Source organism: Hyaena hyaena, unplaced genomic scaffold (assembly GCF_003009895.1).
Source record: "Hyaena hyaena isolate Hyena2069 unplaced genomic scaffold, ASM300989v1 scaffold_559, whole genome shotgun sequence".
Taxonomy (NCBI): Eukaryota; Metazoa; Chordata; class Mammalia; order Carnivora; family Hyaenidae; genus Hyaena; species Hyaena hyaena.
The window spans coordinates 1,002,468-1,023,605 of NW_024081191.1; the positions used below are offsets into that span (position 1 = coordinate 1,002,468).

Genomic DNA, 21,138 nt, shown 5'->3' on the forward strand with positions numbered 1-21,138 from the left:
TACAGAATCCGACTCTGAGCTCCAGACTCTGAGCTAGCTGTCAGCATGGAGCCCAATGCAGGGCTCAAATTCACAAACCATGAGATCATGACCTGAGCTGAAGTCGGATGCTTAACTGACTGAGCGACCCAGGAGCCTCCCCACCCCCATCCTTCATCTTCAAAGCCAGCAACATTACTTCTTTCTGAACATTCTTCTATAATCACATCTCCCTCTAACTTTTCTGCCTGTCTTCCATTTTAAGGACCCTTGTGATTGCACTGTGATTGTAATAGAGAATACTTTGCCCATCTGCTGATTAGCAACCTTAATTGCACCTGCAACCTTAATTTCCTGTTGCCATGTAACCTAACTTTTCATTCATTCTAGGGATTCAGATGTGGACATGTTTTGGACTGTTATTTTGCCTACCACATTTTATCTTTCACATTTTATCATCTCTACAAACAGGATACATCTTATAATCAATGTGAATAGAAAATATTCTTTTTTAGCTTAATTGTCAATTCTTTTCTTTCTTATTGGAACATAAAATAATGGTGTGTCTTAAAGTTAATGGCATTTAGACTTAATAAAATAACTTATTGTAGCTTCACAGTAATAAACCAAATGAGTACAAGATTCAATTCTTTCTCTTTTGTGTGAGTCATAAATCATACTCTCAGAATGATGTCAAAATGATTTCTATAGAAAGATTAATAAATTCTGTGATAGTCTCTGGATTTCAATTACCAAATTTTAAAATAATGAATTTTTAAAATTCAGGTTAGTGATTCATCTATCTTTAGAGATGGCAGCTGACTAAATTGACAATTTCCTTTATTAAAGATTTTAGGAAAGCTGAACCTTTAAGCCTTGCCATAAATATTTTCTTTACATTTTATAGTCTTTATCTTTGAATGATCATTTGTAGCCCTTCATCCATAACAATACCTGTTCTGATCAATTTGACAGTTGAACTTGTGTGTGAAGCACCCCCAAAGAGCATGAAGTGTGTACTACAAACTGAGTGTTGAATGAACTTATCCACATTTGCTTTTTTTTTTTTACTGTTTTATTTATTTCTGAGAGAGAGAGAGAGAGAGAGAGAGACAGTGTGAGCAGGGGAGGGTCAGAGAGAGAGGGAGATACAGAATCTGAAACAGGCTCCAGGCTCTAAGCTGGCTGTCAGAACAGAACCTGACAAGGGACTCGAACCCAAAAACCGTGAGATCATGACCTGAGCTGAAGTCGGGCGCTCAACCTACTGAGCCACCCAGGTGCCCTGAACTTATCCACATTTGAATCGAAGCATCCCCTATTGTCAGTGTGCATGTGTATCACTTCCCCATCATCAGACATGTGCGCGCGCGCGCACACACACACACACACACACCTCCACAAAGACTCAACTCTTTAAAAGGAAATACTGAGAGAAGCAGAGGATTACCCTCAGGACCTTGGGAGCAAATGAGTATTTATAAACTTGAATCCTCTTGGGACCCTTAAGAGTCTGGTAAACACTAAGAAAGTACCTAAAATAAAGCTTATCTTATTATCATTAGTAAAACATTCCATAAATATGAAGTAGCTTTCGGCAAGGCATTTTTCAAGATTCTTTTTGATTCTGAGTTTTCTTGTTTTACTCTAAAGGTACTAAAATGACACGTTCCCTCTGTCAGTGCCAGGAATGAGGTATGAGACTGATATGGTGCACCAGTAAAGTGGTGTGAACTGCCCAATTCTAACCCTCAACACATAGAGTGTTGGCACTAATGTCTGTGTCTGGAGTCTAACATGAGGGCTGAAGAGATCTGCGTATGTAATAGAGTCTGAGTGCACAGTGGCGGCAGCTCACTGAGTGTTGTAATCCTGGCAACCTCAGAACTCCTACTTTGAAATCAAGGACTCATATCATTGAAGAGTGATGACATGTCGATTCAATGGTGCTGCTTCAGGCAATCAGAACCATTGTCTCCTTCCCATTCAGAATCAAGCCCGTAGGGAATAAATACAAATTAAGTGTTGCTAATAACAGTAGTAGTCAAAATACTAAGGGATGAGGCAATGATCACATTAATTCCCAGGAGAAAAAGAATTCAGCAGACACACAATAGGGGATAAAAATGTTTTGAGAAGTCATTATTAACTAAAAATTAATTTCTAATCTTGTTTACAGACCTTGGCTCTTTTGTTATTTCTAAAGGGTCTTTTCCAGTATTAGGGAATTTGTAGTTTGCTTTGCGGTAATTATAGGTCTCTTTTTCACTGTATTAATGATTTGGGGAAAATATATGTTAAGAGAATTAATTTAATGCCAAGCCAGATAAGGATATCAGTAGAATTCAGTAGCTGGATCATTGTGACTGTCATATAAAAGACTCAAGGAGCACTTGGGTGGCTTAGTCAGTTATGTGCCCAACTCTTGATTTCACCTCAGGTCCATGATCTCAGGATCATGAGGTAGAGCCATGCTCCACCCTGAGCATGGATTCTGCCTAGGATTTTCTCTTTCTGTCTCTCTCTTTCCCTCTTCCCCTATTCCCTGCTCACACACACTCTCTCTAAAAATAATTTAAAAAGTAAAAGATTTTTATTGTCTAACTGCCCTCTTTGTCTTAAGGGAGCCCACATTTGTACCTCACTAACAATTCACATTTAGAAAGATTTAGCTATTTGCATTATACTTCTCTGCCAAGTAAACCCACACTGGCAAGTTACATGACTGCATCTCTTCCTGGATGCTTTAGGTAAAAATCTCTGATCTCCCAACCTCAGTGTGCAACAAAGTCCTGCCAGGTCAGAGTTGCCTGCCTCCACTTCCCCCAAGCCAAATTCCTCTTTGATCTTTCCTCCACAGTCAATTTCACTAAAAGAATCACACTCCTCTGAGTGGCCTTGGGAAGGTCACAGAGGGAGGAAATAAGAATAACAGAGTCAGAGGCTATAAGCAGTGAGTAGGGAGAAAGATCCAGATAGACATTGAAGGGAGAGCAAGGATGGAAGAGATGAAACAAAGAAATAGGAGGAAAGAGAAAAAATATATAAAATGTTTAGGGACAAAGAGGATTTCCTTTGTTATCTGGTTATGATCTTTTTTTTTTTTTTTTTTTTTTTTGTTAACTGGTAAATCAGAGCATATCAATTCTTTACTAAAAATACTCCAGTGACTCTCCATCATACTGAGAATCAAATCCAGGATCCATACTATGACCTATAAGGCCTTACATGATCAAGCTCTTAGGTACCACTGAGTAACTAAAAGTAATTCATTATCTCTCACAGTTTTTGTGGGCCAGAAATCAGGAATGGCTGAGAGTCTGTCCTACGATTGAAGTCAGATGTTATTTCACATCAGAAGCATTGTAAGATATGAGTAGGGTTGAAGAATCAATTTCCAAAGAGGCTCATTCATATGGCTAGCCAGTTGATGTTGGCTGTTTGCAGGAAGCTTCTATTCCTCTCAACATAGGTCTCTCCAGGTAGGCCAGTCTTCCTTACAACTTGGCAGCTGGGTTCCAATGGTGAACATCCATAGAAAGAAAGAGAGAGGGAAAGGGGAAGAGAAGGGAGAAGTGGAAGAGGGAGAGAGGAAAAGAAGAAGAAAGGGAAAGAGATTGGAAGCTAAGATTTTCTATGGTTAAGTGTTTATAACTCTTTTGTATAACTGGTAAATCAAATCATATCAATCTGTCCACCCACTTTTATCAATTAATTCTAGAATTTCTTAAAAGCTCACCATTCCTGACCAAGCCAGCCCATCTTACACCTCTAGGCCTTTGCCCACTGTGTTCACTGTTCTGGGAATGCTGCAACTATTTAGCTTACCTCCTCTCTGAAGCCAACATACACCTACCTCAGAGTAGAACCAGGTACTCCCTTCTGTTCCCTCCATAGTACCCTGTACACACACCTTTCCCAGAATTGTAACACTTTTTTAAATTTAATATTTTGTGTGCCTGCTTCTCCTGGATCACCAGGAGCATGAAGGCAAAGTCTGGGTCTTATTGGTCTTTGGACTCCACCAAAAAGCCAATGATTTTTACATAGGACACACTCAACAGGAAACTTTCATAGATAGATAGATAGACAGGCATATGAGGGAACTTTCTTAACAGTGCTTTACCAAGAGAAGTCTTGAGGGTATTAGAGAAGGGTATTAGAGAAGACTTACTCACTGGGGGAAAGGATTGGTGGCTCTCTTCCTGGACTGTCCACTGAACATAGCTCCTAACTATAAGATCGGTGAGATGAGAATTCTCCGGACTGGCCTTCATGGACAGAGCTTCGGGGTGTTCAGCATGGCCTCTACATCACATACAATTGAATGTTAACAAGGCAAAGATTGCCCATGCAGTGATTCTTCCATAAGCAGCTAGACAACCATTTTAATTCTGAAAACCACTGCACTGCACAACAATGGGGGATTTAGTTTGGTAAATCTTGATATTCATTATTCTAACATTAATAACAGCATGATGTGTGAGTAAAATTTAGGAAAAGGCATCTTGGAGCAAGCTACCAATCAGGAAGGAAATGTTACCTTTTGGTGTCTGAATGAAGGCATGTACTTCATGGTTATAACATTCGCTAAGGGGATTTTTTAAAATAATAAATTACGTAAGAATACATATACTCAAAATGGATTGTTCTTTTATCTTAGGGGTTTTTTTAATTAGAATGAAATACAACGTTTTGTTAAAGTCCATTGAAAATATTTTTTTATGTAAAACATTGGTAAAAGCTATAGAATTCCATTGAAAGTGTTGTTCTTATTCTCTAAGATGTGGTCTGTTATTCTCACTTGGGGGAGGAAAGAATCTCAGATTCACACCACAGCATTTGGTTGATACCGTTCTTTGGCCATTTTTGTTACCAGACACAGATCATATGTACAAGTCTTTCCTATACTAGACCATATGTCTCTTGAGTATGTGCCTTATCCTGCTTGTCTTCGTACAGCAGGGCCTAGACCAGTGCCTTGCACATGTTAGGTGCATCATGAATATTTTAATTAATTGCCCATCAAATAGCTTGCTGCAGTGTTCATTGTCCTCTCTGCTTCCTAACTGTAACACTTCTGATAATTTATCAGTCCCGTGATCTCATCATCCTACAGAATGGTTTTCTTTCTTTTTTAAAAGTTTATTTATTTATTTTGAGAGAGTGAAAGCAGGGAAGAAGCAGAGAGAGAGAGGAAGAGAGAGAGGGAGAGAGAGAGAGAGGGAACAAGAGAGAGGGAGAGAGAGAATCCCAAGCAGGCTCCACACTGTCAGCACAGAGCCCAATGTGAGGCTCAGTCTCACAAACCATGAGACCATGACCTGAACCGAAACCAAGAGTCGGACGCTTAACTGACTGAGTCACCCAGGTGCCCCAGAAATAACATACTGTGCAGACAAGTGGTAATCCCTTTTTGTTCCTCCCCAGGGATAGTCCTCTCCCTGTTACCAGAGGTATTTCTGTCCTGAATTTGTATTTACCCTCTTTATGCATTTCTTTATAGTCTTACTGTATATATGTGGATTCCTATCCTAGTAATACCTACTTTCAAACTTTGTATCAGTAGTATTCTAGTGTTCATATAATAAGAACCAGCACTTAAGATGTGCCAAGCACTGTTGTGAACATTGTAAATATATTGATCCAGTTAATTTTCACAACTCAATGATGTGGATACTATTGTTATTCCATTTTACTAAAAAAGAAATTAAGGTTCAGAGTTTTTAATTTGTCCAAAATTTCACAAATAATAAGTGGTAAAGCCAGGATTTACTCCCAGGCAATCTGGTTCCAAAGACTGAGGTTTTTTTCTCTTGGCTTTAAATGTAATTTTAGGGGCACCCAGGTGGCTCAGTCAGTTAAGTGTCAGACTCTTGATATCGGCTTAGGTCATGATCTCAAAGTCGTGAGACTGAGCTCCATGTAGGGCTCCATGCTAGATGTGGAGCCTACTTGGGATTCAGTCTCTCCCTCTCTCTCCTCACCCCCCTCAAAATGAATAAATAAACTTTAAAAATAAGCAGATAAAAGTAATTTTATTAATGAGAATCACCCTGTTTTTCTGAGAGTGAAAAATTTTTTAATGTTCTATCATAGAACAGAAGACCAAGAATATTTTCCAGTTTTTTTTTTTTACATCTGAAGCAATGTTTCTTTTTAAATTAAGAAAACTATAGATTATATACAATTGTAGGAAATAATTTAGAGATATCCCTTCTACACTTTTCTTAGTTTCCCTCAGTGGTAACATTTTACAAAACTATAATACAGTATTATAATATCACTGGGTATTGACATTGATACAATCCACCACTTTTATTCAGATTTCCCAATTTCACTTTTATGCACATGTGTATATGTTAACTTTTATACAACTTCAGCACTTGTGGAAGTTTATATAGGCACGACCACTGTCAATATGAGCAGTAAGTCCAACCCCCCAAAGATTCCTCATGTTATCCTTTTAAACCTATCATACCTCCTCTGTTGCCCCCTCAACCTGCTCCAGCCCCCTCCCCCAGCCCCATCCCTAACGCCAGGCAACCACTAAACTGCCCTCCATTTCTAAAATGTTATCATTGCAAAGCCTGAGTTTTTAGCTCATCTATTGTATTGCAATTTTCTTCTTTTCCAATGAACATTATATTTTCAAGATTGATACATTATGTTGATGTATGTTATCCTCTTCATTGGAACTTCTGTGTGGGTATTGCCTCACTTACTTATCTTTCTTCAGTTGAAGGACATTGAGGTTGGTTCAAGGTTTTTTCCACCTTTATGAACAATTCATGAACATATCTCTTTGTGCATAGTATTGCTTCTTCATACTTGAATTAGGGTCTTCCTTTGATGACCAGAGAAAGATGAATGGTAAACATTATTTATTATGGCTAATGGACAATTTGCTATAAACATGCCCACTGGAAAGATCTTATCAGGACCACTATCCTCTTTCTAATGAACATCCAAATTAGTATATCATCCATAGTGTGGCATATATCAGTACTTCATTTCTTTTTATTGCTTGATAATATCCCATTGTATGGATATTTATTTACTCACTAGTTGATGGATATTTGGATTATTTCCATTTCTGGGCTTTTATGAATAATGCTGCTATAAATATTTCTGTAGAAATTTTTGTGTAGACATGTTTTCAATTGCTGTGGAATTTCTGGATCTTTTGGCAACTCTATGTTTAAATTTCTGAGGAAGATGTTTTCCAAAATGGCTGTACCAATTTACATGCTCACCAACAGTGTATGAGATGCTAACATCTCCACACTTTTATTATACTCATCCTAATGGGTGTGAATCAATGGGTTTCGATTCACATTTTGATTTGATTCTTATATGCACAGTGTTCTTGGTCATTAAAGAAGACTTAATTTGCCTATGCTAGAATTAAATGTCTTCAGAACCCTTCTTACCTTTTGGTATCAGTCAGGATCCAATCAAAGAAGCATTTTCACTAGGAGGTATGGTTACTTCCTTCCTTCCTTACTTAGATGGATTTGTTACAAGAATTTTTATACAGTTGTGGGAGTAACTGATACATTAGGCAGTGTCTGTAAGACTGTCAGCTTCACATCCGGAAGATGTTCACAGGGCAGAGTTAGCAAAGGCCAAAATGTACAAGCACAAGCTGGAGCCCATGAGGTTAGACTGAAACCCATGTCACTCCTTGCTTCTGACCTTGGTGATGTCATGCAGGTATCCTGTAGAACCTGGGACCTTTTGTCATAGAGCTAAACACACACACACACACACACACACACACACACACACACACACACACACCTGGTCCAGAAGTTGGAGAAGCTAAAGAGAGGACCTGGGGAAAGTGGAACAGATGCTGGCTCCTCTGCTGCCTCATGCCAACTAGCTGAGGCAGCAGGTGTGACCATGTGTGTGAGGTACAAAATGACTGATAATTCAGTTGCTCCCTCCAAATCTCCCACAGAAATCTCTCTTGTGGCCCACCCTAACTATACATACAGGAGAAGGAATTCTGGGGGATGTAGTTCTACCTACCTTGACACATTTGGAAGCTACGACTTCTTCTGGTTTCATCGTATGACCATGAACTGAAAAGCATTCATACAGTGAACTGCCTAGTTCTGCTAACTGTGGTTGCATGCCAGATAGAAACAGATAAGGAATCTCTAAGTTATAAGTCCTAATATTTATTTACAGATTTCATATAGCCTCTGTGGCATTGCCTCCCTCTGGTTCCTCAGGTTAGCCCTCTTTGAGGCCATATCACCTAGCTTTTGGTGTTAGAATAGATAGAATTGATCAAGAGTGCTCTGGAGATCACAGGCTCCTTCCCACCCCACATGGTCTGATATTTGATTCTAACTTGTTACCCATCTTCCCTGTGCGTATCTCTTTACCTTCCTCCCCTTTCCATTGTCCCCACCGTTCCCTGTCCTCCCTCTGGACGTTCCTCCCCACAGCGTGATGCCTCTCTCAGCTGTGCTCTGCGCCTGAGACCACATATTCCACACACTGTGGTTTCTACCTTCCCCAGCACCTTACCCTTCTCCACACCTAACCCTCATCAGTTAGCCATTAGCATAGCTGAGTTCTGTCATTTTAAATATATAAATAGAAATAGGCAAAAGGTGATGTTCTAAATATAAGACATTCAGGAAGATGCACTCCACTCACAACATTCTTTGTCAGAAATTCAGGGATAGAAACACAATAGGAGATAAAATGTATCCATTTTAGGACCTCATGTAAGTTATGCCATTGCCATTATTGGCTATGAGCTTAGATCACGTTTCGTGCCAGGTTATATATCGGAGGAGGCAGAGACAGAGGCTGGCCCTTTGCTCACACAGAGGAGGTTGAGGACAGGTCTGCATGAAGAACTGCTGGCATGTCTGTACCACATTGGGCTTGGCTCCTGGGTAAAGCTCATGAAGAAGGGATCAGTTCCTCCACCACCACCTACTAATAGGACTAGGCCTCCAGTGACCTCAGACAGATTCTTTTGCCCTAAGGACAAGATGCCCAATGAAAGGGGTAGGAGAAAAGAAACTTCATCCTAAAAAGATAGTATCATGTTTGCCTTTGTGGCCAGCAAGGTAAAATAAACGTAATTTCAAGGTTCCCTTTCCTACGCAAAATTTTCCCCACTTTTCTACACATTACTGAAAACTTCCTTAACTACAAAATCTTTCATTTGACAACTAGAGATGAAAAATGTAAAAAGGAAATCTTTGGTTTAGATAAAAATTTAATATGCATGAATTTCAGTGAGCAGCTAATGGGCTACTTGGCCCATCATTCTTAAGAGACTGATATTAGATCCTTCCTAAGCTTTGAGAGGAGGAATGAAAAGGCAAGTGGGCATCAGAGGACAGCCTGAGGTGACAAGAAAGGTGCACAACATGGAGATGCAGACTTTACCAGACTCAGCTGTAATTATCTTCTGCTGAACGGGAACAGCGACAGGCTGGGCGCTGAGGGATTTCTGTCACATACCTGCCCAGCTCACTGAGCATTAACACATCCTCATGCTGGGGTGGGAGGGAGTTGATTTAGCTATTAAATTTGCACTTTGCAAAGCTCATCCCAGTCCTGAGTACTTCTATCCTTATTCAAAGCCGCACATTCGTTTCCTCTTCACATCTCTGCTGAGGATACCACCGCTCTCTGCAGAAGTCCCTGCTTCAGCAGCAAGTCCCCGCTGTTCAGAAGGAAACCTGGCTTACTGGATCCATGAATGGAAGTGATGGAATGCACTTTAATTATATACCACTAGGTTGATAGCAATTATTGTCTTGCAGATGAGAATTAACCATTTAATTTGTATGAATGTTATTAGGAAAATATGTTCATAAAACATTATTTGAAACACTTAGCATCATGTTAGGTTTTAAAATGAAAATTAAAAATCTGAAAGTGTTGCTGTGTATTTTTTAATTAATATGATAAGACAGACTACTAAAAAGGGAAAATGATAGTGAAAAAGAGTATTTTTATACAGTAGCAGCAACTAACTTAACAGAGAAATAGACATAAGCCATCAAATTCATACCATGCTGGATGCCTTAAGCATAGCTTTGGGAATCATGTCTTTTCAAGGAACTAATAGTTTCTGGAAATAAGAGGAAAGACATTTGGGGGTGAACACTTGTCATTTGCTATGAGGTTGCTCTAAAATCTATTCCCTCCTCCTAGAATTAAAACATCATTGAAATTCACGAGAGGGCCAGGCTCTGCACCCCACATCTGGTGGGTGCAGAACAGAGCAAGCTGCAGCTCAAAACAGGCATTTCCTGGCATGTAGCTCTGTGTGATGTCAGCGGCATATTCAGCAGTCACCTCACATAACCTCCCCTTGCTCATGCAAGCTTTTAACAGGCTTTTCTTTGGAAATGATCGCAGAGTTATTTAGTCGTTTACAAAATCAACCAATTCCCATGGTGAGATTTATTTCTATGTGAGCCAAATCTTAGATTCTAACTAGCAGAGCAAAAATCTGTTGTCATGGAAACCATTCCCTTTTCACTAGGCTGGCACTGCGCTTGACTTGCATGGAGATGGATTGACAGAGATGCAGAGGGAAAGGGTGAAAAGAACTCAGACATGGCTGAAATCCATTTTCCTGAATGATATTGGTGATCACTATTAATTTTATGTTGGATGGGAATTGACCTATAAATACTGAATCCTAACGAAACTTTCAATACTCGGGAGAGAAAAACCAAAATATGTTTTAGATGCTATCTAAGATATCCCAAAGAGTTTCTCTTTTACCAATGAGAATCATTTATTAGAATAAGATAGTCTTTTACTGTGTTCTCAGAGGAATTAAAGCAATTGTAGTGAAAAGGAGAGTTCTGTTCAGGATAATTTAATTTCCTGATATTTGGGCTTTATAAATTAAATGTTAGGACTGTCAGATAAGGAATATGGATTTATTACCAAGAGGAAAGGATCACATACCTCTCAAGCTCATAGTCAAAGTAAAGGAACCAAGAACATCTACACACAAGTTCTTCTTCCTACAAACTTATGACATCATGAGTTGACCAAAAAGAGCACATGTGCGTTAAGGAACCTGATGGCATTTGTGCCTTCCCAAAGAACAGGACATTTCTGAGGGTGGGCAAGGATACTGGCAGAGTGGAATTCTTCTGCAACAGGAGAAAAGTGCCACAGTGACCAGAGGAAGGGCATGAAATGACCCAAGACTATAATAACACCCTGCAAGTGGAGGGCTCCCAATATCAAATATTAAACAAAATTGTGTGAAATATTTCTTTGGGTCCATTACAAGATACTTGAGGGTTTTGTAGATATCTATTTAAATTCAGAGGTTAAGTTGAAAAAACAATTCCATCTGCAAACTTTTTTTCTACACAGCATGGGGTCTTAGTAAGCAGAGACTGATTATATAATAAGTAGTCATCTTTGAGGAAAAAATGGCCATTATTTTAACCTATTTATGTATTTATTACTGAGGTATAATTGATATATGACATTATATTCATTTTGGGTGTATGACAACATAATAATAAGGAATATATCATTAATGATATATTAATGATAATATATTGTAAAATATCACCATAATCAGTCTAGTTAACATCCATCACCACATGTAGTTAATCAAGAATGTGTTGAAGGATTTAATTCATGAAATTCATGTCAGAAATTCTTTGCAAAAGATGAAAGCTCTAAAATAGGAAATTAGCTAAGTCAATTATGATACATTTACACATTTGGTTAGTGGTCATAGTTCAGTGGTTGATAGATTAGATTCTAGCCACAGCATCTGCTCAACAGTTTTTTCTTAATGTTTATTTATTTTTGAGAGAGAAACAGATAGACAGAGCATGAGTGGGGAAGGGGCAGAGTGAGAGAGGGACACAGAATCTGAAGCAGGCTCCAGGCTCTGAGCTGTCAGTACAGAGCCCCGTGTGGGGCTCACACTCATAAACCATGATATCATGATCTAAGCTGAAGTCAAATGCTTAACCAACTGAGCCACTCAGGCACCCCTGCTTAACAGTCTGGGACTACATAAACTCCCTTCCTTAGTTCTAACCTACAAAAATTTTGAACAATAATAGTACCCACCTTTCCTGTTTTATGTGCATGTGTGTGTGTGTGTGTGTGTGTGTGTGTTATATTATATACGTATAATGCTTTTTATATGTATAAAGCATTACGAGTAGTGCTTGGCACATAGTAAATGTTATCGAGGTGTTAGATAGCTATCACAAAGGAGAAAGTAGCATATTTTTAGTCAGATGGGGAAACATTTATAGCATATTATGTATACAAAGAGCAGATTTCAAGACAGAAATGGGTATATGCCATTATCCCAAATTTGTTGATATACATTATATAGAGGCATACATATCTGCCTATCAATGTATACAAGAGCTCAAGGATAAACATCAAGGATTCATTATAACATTAATAATTAATGCTGAATCAGGCTCCATGCTGACCATGCAGAGCCTGCTTGAGATTCTGTCTTTCTCCCTCTCTCTATGCCCCTCCCCTGCTCATGTTCTCTCTCTCTCTCTCAAAATAAATAAATAAGCTTTTTTAAAAAAAATAAATATAAAAAATAATATATCTGGTGAGATAACTGTTTTCTTTTTTTAAAGTCTTTTATTTTATGATTTTTCTGAAAGGAACATGTTCTGGTTTAGAAATATGGGGGGGGAGTTGTTTCTTGAAACAAAAATGTCTTGCTCTTACTATTAGTTACTTAGTTATTACCATTAGAAATGTGAAGAACAAATAATGGTCATCAGCTTTGGCACTTAATACTCATGTCTCTGAAAGAGCACAATGAAAGCATTTCTATATAAAAAATAGTTCAGTGATTTTTTTTAACTTCTTCATATATAAGGGCATGTTTTTAATTATTTAGAGGGGCACCTTGGTGGCTTAGTCAGTTGAGGGTCCAACTTTGGCTCAGGTCATGATCTCTCGGTTCACAATTCAAGCCCCACATCGGGCTCTGTGCTGACAGCTCAGAGCCTGGATCGTGCTTCAGATTCTGTGTCTCCCTCTCCCTGCACCTCTCCCCTGCTTATACACACACACACTCTCTCTCTCACTCACTCTCACTCTCTCAAAAATAAAATAAACATTAAAAAAATATTTAGAGAAAAGTCTTCATTTGAAGAATGAAAGTTTCCATCTGGGACACTTAAATACTATAGAGAACTAAAAATCTATAGATTTCAAGTCTGTTTTGGTTATATTCAAACTGTTCCATGGTAGTATCAGACAGTGCAGACTGCTATACCACTGGGAAGGACATGGTGGACCAGTGTGGACATTCAGGCATCCAGAGGGATCCACAAAGAAAACAGCTTTCTGGGAAAGGACTCAGAGCCTGCTGACTGGGGCCCTAGAATTCTCCCCAGAGAAAAGGCAACATACATACAAAGGAGATCTATCTAGTCGTCCATCTCTGGGATGTAAAATCCAATATTTACACAAAGGCTTAGCCCAAGGAAGGCATATTTTTGATCCTTGGCTGTAAATACTTAGTAACTGCCTAACAACATACATATCATGATTTTGAGTATCCATAGAAAAGCATGCTCTCTGACAGAGCCTTGGGCAGGGTGATGTTGACCATACAGCCTATAAGCTTGCTACTTTATTAAAGGTTCATGCCTTCCCTCGCAACAGTTGCTGCATGAATTCTTTCACTGCTTCCACCGCTCTGCAAAAGCCATAGAGATGTGGCAAATTGATTTTCCCCCAAGAAGCTATGAACATTGGGCAAAGCAACAGGTTTCTTTGGTTTTTTGTTTTGTTTTGTTTTGTTTTGTTTTTACTGTGCCTCGAGGCGAAAAGTGGCTCTTCTATCTTAGTTGCTGAAAGGAAACCTCCATGTTGATTCACATCTCCAGCTTGAGAGTTTCCTGTATAAGGCAGAGAAATATTTTAAGTTGGGTGGATAAAGGCCACACATAGTTTATGTCTGGAATTCAGACTCTAGCCAGAATTGGCTATGTCTGGCGAGGAAAGCAGATACTTCTCATTTGCCCTGAGAGGTGGAGAAGGTACATTTCTGTTGTTAGTTGTTAGAATAGTCTAGTCTTCTTCTGCTTCATTGAAGAGTCCATAGAGAGAACTTTTAAACAGACATTAAGCTCAGAATGGTGGTGGTTTCAGAACAGTGACGGTTCCATGAGGGAAGGGATTGTATTTACTTTCTTTATCATTGTTTTCCTAGCATGAATCACTGTGCCTGGTCCATAGCAAAACTCCATGAATATTGATTAAATTAAATCATAAAGGAATAGATTATAATTGCTATCTATCTTAATCAGTTTTGCTACAGTAACAAACCACCCCTAAAATCTCAGTGATAAAGGTTTATTGTGTTGCTAATGTTCCAGCGTAGGAGATAGTCTGAAGTTCTGTTCATATGTCTTCTTTCTGAAGCCCAAGCCACAGTGTGGGATGTGCCCAGTGGTAGCAGGAATCCAAGTACCTGCTCGTACCTGCTCACAGCTCCAAAGAGTTAACAGTACACACATCTCTTCTAACTTCCCATTCAGTAATGTCATGTTGGTAGCCTACAACCAACTACATATTTGAAATTGGCAAACCTTACAATCAGAATTTGTTTCTTGAGAGCCAGTTTATCAACATGCCACTGAATTTGTGAGCCGGCACAAAATCACAACATTTCTTTAGCCTAAAGCAAATCACAGGGCCAAGAATAAGAATGGGGCAGGGACACCTGCTCCCTCTACAGGAAGCACCACAACTTATGTGGCAAAAATGAGGAGGGAGCAAATAGTTGTGAACAATACTCCAGTCTAGGGCACTGTCTGAATAATCGTAATTGACCAAACCCCAAATTGGGACATATGGTGTAACAAAATGTTTCAATGATTTATGCATGTACATTTTAACGTAATTCTTATTATAAAAATAAAACTATTTATTAAATGCTGACAATATGCAGGTGTTGTATAGAGGAACTTTGAATACATGATTTCATGTAATCCTCACTACAGTCCTGTGACGCAGGTACTGTTATTATCCCCATGTCGCAGGCGAGGGAACTGAAACCTAGCAAGCATAGTGTTTTAAATTGGACACAGACTCAGAGAGTTGTGAAGGGATGATTAGTTGCTCAGTGTTCTCAGTAGATCCACCTGTGAGGAAGTGAGAAGGCCAGGGTTGAGAAGAGGGTGAAACTGACCTACAGTGGCCTCAGTCAGGTCTGCAGGAAGTTCTGGAGCTGGGACAGTCCTTCAGGGGTTTTTCTCTGCTCATGGCAAGGAGGCCCAGTCAGTCACTCATGGGACACCCTGGATGTGGGCACAGCCCTGAGCAATGAAGTTCCCATTGGCAAGAACAACTCCTAGTGTCATCTATCAACAGTGATATTTCCAGCAGCTAGAAGAAGAACGCAGCAGCCTTCAAAAGAGAATCTGGGCAGAGCACCACAGTATCCACTACAATTAGTTGATATGTCCATGGTCACACAGCTAGTAAAATGCTAGGATTTAAACCCAAGTCCATCTGACTTTAAAGTCTGTCCTCTTAACCCCAAAGCCAGATTAATCCCCATTGCCCTGTCTATCTCATTCAGTTGCTATCTGGTGAAATAATATAATTTCTGGTCACTGTTTATGCTTTAAAGAATGACTAAAACAGAATGTTTGGATTTGAACTGTTATTAAAAAGGAGGTAAATGGCACTATGTATTAGCTTTTGGTGTGTATATTACTGTACTTGTGTGTGCAGATCTAGCGCCAAGGAATGGGAAAGGGCATAATATGGAACAGTGTGTTAGATTACAGGTGCATAAGGTCTTCCTCCTTTCTGTCCTTCACACAGCTTACAGGTCGTGTTCACGTATTACCTGACTGCTAAGCATAATCAAATTCCCTCATAATCAGTCATCATCCCCTCACCAAATCGCCTTCTTTGGTTTTATATGCTCTCACTGCAGATTGTTTTTATTCTTCCTGCATGAGTAAGAAAAGACTTCTCTTCTTTGGGCGGCTGAAGCAAAGAGCACAACTTTGGAGTCAGACTAGGCTTTGTGTTACTGCTCTTTTATATATGAGTTGTAAAACCTAAACTTGGGGAGACTGGCTGGCTCAGTTGGTTAAGCGTCTGACTCTTGGTTTCAGCTCAGGTCATGATCTCACAGTTCCTGAGATCAAGCCCCATGTCCAGCTCCATACTGACAGCAAGGAGCCTGCTTGGGATTCTCTCTCTCCTCTCTGCCCCTCCCCTGCTTCCCCTACCACCCCCGCCGCCTCTCTCTCTCTCTCTCTCTCAAAATAAATAAACATTTAAAAATATATAAATAAAACCTAAAACCTAAACTCATGTGTATCCTCTCTGAGCCTCTGCAGAATGGCAGGGTAGTGATTGGGATTAAATAGGATACACATTAAAAGCACCCATCAGTTCCTTGCTAATAAGAAACAATCAGTATATTATAACTATTAGAATTTCTTGCCTTTTTTTTCTTTCATAGTTTATTGTCAAGTTGGATTCCATATAACACCCAGGTACTCATCCCAACAAGTGCCCTCCTGCATGCCCATCACCCACCTTCCCCTCTTCCCCACCCCTATCAGCCCTCAGTTTGTTCTCAGCATTCAAGAGTCTCTCATGGTTTGCCTCCCTTCCTCTCCTGAACTATTTTTTCCCCTTCTCCTCCCCCATGGTCCTCCGTTAAGTTTAAGAGAAGCTAATTCTTTATACACGTTAAATGCCTTAGGGCATTAAGGCTTAATTCTCTTGCAGGACTCTGGTTGAGAAAGGCTGCCAGCCTGATGTCTACCTACCACACAGACTGGCACACGGCAGGTACTGATCTGTTGCATAATGAATAAGCACACATTCAAGACCAAATTCATGCCTCCTGTCCAAAATCCCACTCTTCCTCCTGTATCATTACAATGATAAAGGTTCTGGCAAGCCTCCAGTCACCCAAGCTGGCTGAGACCAAAGTCATGAATTGTATACACTCACTCTAATTCACTCTTGACGCTACAACCTTCATGTCTCCTCAGTCACCAGGTCCCCATGATTCACATTTCCAAACTCCTGCCTGAAGATCTTAGCATCTCTACTGCCCCTGCTGTAGTTCAGGGTCTTGCTGGGATTATTGCAAATATCTTCTGAACTGGGCCTCCTTCTCCAATTTTGCTCCCTTCTCAATCATCTTGCCTTTACTTTTTAATTATATAATGTCAGTACTGTAGTAAGACTTAAAAAATCAGTATCTCTTCCAGAAAAAAAAATGTTATTCTCCTAGGGGCCTTACTTCAGAATCACATTGCATCAACTGTTACTTTGCTCCTGTGTTTTGTGTTGACCCTGGTACCTGGGAAAGAGGTATGCACTGTCACAGGGTCACAGGGGCCATCAAGCCACTGTTGCTGGTTTATTGCCTCATCTATTTTGTACTAATTCTTTGGTTGACCCTTTTTGACCCATCCCATGCCCATAACTTCAAATCACAGACAGCCAAGAAGCTTCCCTTCATTTGCCCCCATTGTGTCCATCCAATATTCATAGTAAACTGAAGGAGGAAATGACATGTGAATAATGTTCATGGCAGGGCACCCTCCTCTACGTGGGCATGCCTTGGCAGCTGGGCAGATGCTCAGGCAAGTGAGGAGTTGGTCAGGATGAACTGAATCCGATACCCACTTGCTGAATCTAAGTAATAATGGATTGTGAACTGTCCTCCCCTGGGGCTTCCAGGTTGAGCTCCTGATCCCTCATAACCTCCACTCCTTTAGAAGGTGAGGGGGATCTGAGTGGAAGTTGGAGGGGAAAAGCAGCCAAGGAAGGAAGGAGGAGGCAGAGTGCTTTGTTTCTCTCCTTCAAACTCTGAACAACTTGCCATCTTTATGGGAGATCTTGGTTATTCAGAGCATGCTCTGAGCTCTTGCCTGGAAATTTGTCAGTGCCTCCTCAGCTGTATCATTTCCCCACTCTCATTCACTTTCTGATCATGGCATCTTTTCAGAAAATTGGAAAACAAATATCCAGGAAATCAGAATGTCATTTCTTAGGCATTATAAACCACTTCTAATGGCGATGTGTACAGCCAAAGAGGCTGTAACGAAAGCACACACTAAATATTTGCATCTTTCGTATTCCGGTATAAATTTACAGGGCTGCTCTGTGGTCCTGAATACAGAACTTTTCTGTTAGCCCAGAGCAGGAGTTTAAATGCTTCTGGGAAACAAAATCAATCAATAATAATGTTCTTCTACATCAGATTTAGCTTTATAAATGTGATCAAAAGACTATCCTCTAAAAGCAACACACACATAAATCCTTATAATAAGAGCATTTTCTAGTGATAACGAGTTTTCAGGGTTTTTCATTGTCTCCTGCTCAATTTCTACAAGTTGGCAAAGCTTAATAGAAAGGTTTTTAGATCTTTATCTTACAATGCAGTTGTTTATCAAATACCAGACCAGCATTAGCCAGGTAGAAGGCATTCTTGGGGCTGAATATAGACACAGAGAGGTAATCTGCAAACAAATTGATTTTTCCAGTTCACTTATTGCTTTGCCATATCAAAACCTGGGATTGGATGAGGCCAGCACTCTTTGTATATTATGGAATAGTTTTTTCTAAGTAGATAGCAGTACCTGATCAACAATTTTTTATGGGTGTCAGATCTAGCTTACATTGTACAATTAATTGTAAGTCTAAGATACAACAAATCAGGTCGCTTCCGTTCTGTATAGCTGAATGAACTTGGCTTCTGTACTCCAACATCCAAATGTGGTTACTAAGACATAGGTTATCATAAAAGAGGGAAGATGGGGCACTGGGTGGCTCAGTCAGTTAAACGTTCAACTCCAGCTGAGGTCATGATCTTGCGGCTCATGAGTTCAAGCCCCGTGTTGGACTCTGTGCTGACAGCTCAGAGCCTGGAGCCTGCTTCAGATTCTGTGTCTCTCCCTCTCTCTGCCCCTCCTATGCTTGCTCGCTCTCTCTCTCTCAAAAATAAGTAAAAACATTTTAAAATTTAAAAAAAAGAGGGAAGAAAACGGTGGTAGTCAGCAAACTTTTGCTCATTCAGAAAAAGAAGGGAAGTGAGTTTAAAGTAACAATGAAAAATGTCTCCTTTAGAATATGTCTCTCTCATTTTTTTTGCCTGCTCTTCTAAATGAGACCCTACTATTCTCCCTCATCCCCTCGGCTCTTGAAAAAACTTCTTGAGGAGAAAACTTTCATCCCAAATTATAAATGCATTTGGGACCTAGTAATAAATAATTGAGTAGCCCTTCTAGCATTGCAAACTCTTTGTGCTTTTTCTTACTTAGCTGTGTTGGTCTAGCTTCCCAGAGTCTGAGTACATAAATCAGAGTACAAGGGATGAAGAATGTTCTCCAACAGAACCCGTTCCAGGAATCTGTTCTGTGAATCTCCCCAGTCAGTCTGCAGGTGTTTGTGAGCATGAAGGAAGAAGGTGAATACAGCCAACACTGATTAATCATGCAGCATGCACCAGAGAGCTTCTGAGCTTTAATCTAGTGTCTCATGCAATGCCTATAACACCTAGGAATAGTAATATTCTTCTCATTTTATAGATGAGGTAAAACTGTGGGCAAAATGTTGAACCGCCAGTAACTGGTAACACTTATGAATTCAGAGTAGTTCCCTTAACCATTACCCTTAGCTAGCAGGAGTTTTCATATTGGTGAATGCACTAAACCCTCACAGTAACCCAACTAAAAAATGTTATTATGCTTCCCATCTTTTGTCTTGGAGAAACTCAGGCAGAGGTAACACTCTCAAGGTCACATTTAGTAAGGGACAGAGCTAGAATTTAAGCCCTTCCAATGCCTATGTTCTTTCTGCCTCATCACATTGTTTATATCAAGAATTTGACATGCATATTTTTGAAGAGATCCAGTGCCCAACTTTGTATTTAAATCTTTTTTTTTTTTTTTCTAAGAGAGAGAGAGACAGCGTGAGCAGGGGAGGGTCAGAGAGAGAGGGAGTCACAGACTGAAACAGGCTCCAGGCTCTGAGCTGGCAGGCAGCACAGAGCCCGATGCGGGGCTCAAACCCACAAACCGCGAGACCACGACCTAAGCGAAAGTCGGACGCTCAACCGACTAAGCCACCCAGGCGCCCCCCAACTTTGTATTTAATAAGGCAACTATAAGAAGAACATTCACTTAGCATTATACTCTATAGATCCATCCACATTCTTGCAAATGGCAAGATTTCTTTCTTCTTTATCGCTGAGTAATATTCCACTGTGTATATACGTGACACGTCTTCATCCATTCATCTATCAATGGATACTTGGGGTGCTTCCATATCTTGTTATTTTAAATAATGTGGTAAACATAGGGTGCATATATCTTTTTAAATTAGTATTTTTGTATTCATTGGGTAAATACCCTGTAATGGAATTATTGGATCACATGGTAAGGTGAAAGAGGTTAAAAGGACACTTATCTTGATGAGCACTGAGTAATGTATAGAAATGTTGACTCACTATATTACACACCTGAAACTAATATAACACTGTATATTAACTGTACTGGATTTAAAATAAAAAAGAAAGAAAGAAACATTCATTAGACCAAGACATATAATTTTAAGATTCTGCCCTTTTACTGAGAGGAGAGAGGCATGAAGCTTTGTGTTGGCAAGGAGGAAAGTGGGCTTTAGTTTTTAAAGAGGGTATTGTTGGAAAGGAATTTGTCTCTGTAATTTACGGGAGAGATGAAAGGATACAAGAGAAGGAATTTTGCACTAAGTACAATGGTGATGGCTCAAAGTAATGGAAAACCCCAGTACAGGAACTTAACAAGGAGTTAATTTTCCCCACAAACAAGAAGCCTAGTGGTAGGAGACTTCAGCTGTTGTTCAGCTGCTCAATGATGCCAATGGAACCAGGCTCTTTCTCCTTCCACTCCTCCTCCCTTACCATGTTGACCTTCACAGTGAGACATCTGCCATAAAGGAACAAAAGGGCAGAGGTTACACCAGCCACACTGGTCTCATGTTAGCAGAAAAGCAAGAGCTTTCTCAGACCCTTCCTCACCCCCAGCCATCCTCTACTTGAGTCTCATTAGTTAGCAGTGTGTCCCACGGCTGCCCCAGCTGACAGGGAGGCTGGGAAAGCAAGAGTTTACC

The 21,138-nt window shown here is 39.9% G+C and overlaps 1 protein-coding gene across 9 annotated transcripts in view; it reads left to right on the forward strand.

The window, feature by feature from the left end:
* Positions 1-21,138, forward strand: part of TRIM9 (tripartite motif containing 9) — a 103,214-nt gene that overhangs the window by 32,503 nt on the left and 49,573 nt on the right. The gene's annotated exons all lie outside the window — the stretch shown is intronic.